Source organism: Pinus tabuliformis, chromosome 7, assembly GCF_031772625.1.
Source record: "Pinus tabuliformis cultivar Carrire ecotype Pingquan chromosome 7, CPIR1, whole genome shotgun sequence".
In the NCBI taxonomy this organism is placed as follows: Eukaryota; Viridiplantae; Streptophyta; class Pinopsida; order Pinales; family Pinaceae; genus Pinus; species Pinus tabuliformis.
Genome location: NC_142293.1, coordinates 387,423,083 through 387,425,531, shown reverse-complemented (window position 1 = coordinate 387,425,531; position 2,449 = coordinate 387,423,083). Strand labels below are relative to the sequence as shown.

General features: G+C 34.7%; 1 pseudogene; it reads right to left on the bottom strand.

The window, feature by feature from the left end:
- Positions 1-1,218: 1,218 nt before the first annotated feature.
- Positions 1,219-1,708, bottom strand: LOC149247615 (xanthohumol 4-O-methyltransferase pseudogene; annotated as a pseudogene).
- Positions 1,709-2,449: the final 741 nt, after the last annotated feature.

Here is a 2,449-nt window from a genome sequence, read left to right as displayed (position 1 = left end):
CTAAGATATAAGATATATATATAAGGCTTGCGGTATTAAAGCGCTCGGTGATGGTTGATTAAAGGCTCGGTTGGTTATTTCCATATATGTTTATATGTGTGGCGGGTTGATTAAAAGCGCCGACAAAAGGTGGCTTCTGATTCTAATATAAATCCATGGTTATATAAGGCTGAAAGCCTAAGGAAAGCTTCCGACAGGACTTTGTGACCATATCTACAGGTCCAAGGTTTTGAGTTTTTATATAAGAAAGGGGATTTTGGGCTTGTACCAGATCTCTTTTCATCAAAATATAAGACTAAAGTTTATCATATGGAGGAAGAAATACATAAATATAAAACTAGACTTTATAGCCATCCATGTACCATGATAGAATGGCAGAATGGTATATATATATATATATATATCAAAAATTTTGTATTTAAAATAATACCTCATTTATCACATTCAATCGAAAATATTTTGATTATAATCTTGATAAAATACCTATTTATATATATATATATATACATATATATATATATATATATATATACATATATATATATATATATATATATATATATATATCAAAAATTTGTATTTAAAATAGTACCTCATTTATCACATTCAATCGCAAATATTTTGATTATAATCTTGATAAAATACCTAATTAAAAAAGTAATATTGTATTTGACCAAAAATTTGCAATGCATAGAATGCCCATGGGTATGGAATTGTTTTATGAATTTTAAGAACTAAGACATGTAGAAAACGAAACGTAGTACTTAAATAACCCTTCAAAGGAAAGAATTTATACTAAGGCTTGGTGTGAGAAAGAGTTAGAAAGAATAAAAAGATATATAACTAGCAATTGTCCCAAAAGGTACAAAGAGAGGCCGATAGGATTATTAAATTGGAATTGTTGAATTTTTCTAGAAGAGTTAATTGGTTTGTGGAAAACCTTGTTTTTTTGGACTGGATCACTCAGAGAGAGGTAAGAGGAAAGGACAGCACTGTCTACAGATCCTCCATGTCTCCGAAGGAGATGAGTAGTGTCCCGTGACCCATTAATGCATTGTCTTCTCGGGAGTGCGAGGTAAGACTAAAGAAAATCACTAGCTATGGATGTTTCATGTCTCCATAAGGCCTTGATAAATCTTCGTTTATTTTGTAAATACAATAATTTGATTGCATTTTAACAATGTAAATACTAAAAATGAACCCATAAAGAGCAGATAATCAAGAAGGAAACGCTTCAATCACAGACTGGAAATCAGGAATGGTGATTATTTTATAACGACCGAATCCACCTTCTAATAAAATCTTCTTCCATTCTTTCTTTGTTCCTTCCTTCCCACCAGAGTAGTGCGCCACCATTACCAGATCAAATACTAGAACTAAATTAGGATCCAGAACCGGCTTCTCTTTCTGGCCACCATTATTATTATCACCGCCTCTGTGATTAGAGTCCAGCGCCACTACGTCAACAATAATGAGCTTCCCCGTCGTCTCTGGGATCGCCTTCCTACAACTCTTCAATATCTTGATATAGTCCTCATCGCCCCAGTCATGCATGATCCACTGATGAAATCACACAAACAAATTGTATAGTCAAAACGCGCTCTCAGCTCATTCTAATTGAATTACATGACAGCTCAGCAAGTTCAAGACTTACCTTCATGAATATGGTGTCCGCAGAGGGCACGGTTTCAAACATGTCTCCGCTCATGTGCTCCACACCTATTTACGTACATTTATATGTATAAGATTGTTATGCGTATATACCATTGATGAAGCAAAGGTGTTGTTAGTAACCTGGGAGATGGGGAGCAGTGGCCATGACATGAGGGAGGTCGAAATAATAAACAAAAATGGTTTAACCTTCCCTGCTATATCAAGAATATGGCAAAACAGCCACGGCTCCCTGCAACAAAATAAGTTAAAAATGCCATGGTGCATATATAGAGGGCAATACTGAACAAATTAATCAATTAATGTTAACCTTCATCTTCTACCAGCTTAACTGTTTACTTGGGCATTCTCATCTACCTATTTGCATGGGTCATCTTCATAAATATAGGTTCTGGACATTCAACTAATGGTATTGAGCAAAATGACAAGTAATTAAACAAGAAATGATCAAGTTGATAGAATTTGCAGAGAGTGAACCGAAAATGACCGAATGATTTCTCTCTTTGAGAAAAGAAGAATCGCTACTCACCTTACCTAATAAAATGAATGCCACAAAGTGGTGTACGAACATCCTTTTGCACGGGTATTATTGTCCTGCGTGTTTTTTCACCTGTCTAGATTCATGGCAGGCCATTCAAATAACGTGTTAGAAAGATTTGAGAGACAAAATCCGCATCTGCGGCAGATTTTGACAGATAAAGAAATAAGAAACAAGTGAGAGAAAAGAAAATAGATTCAGAAATCGAAGCTTCTCATCTTATATTATCCCTCCATGGTG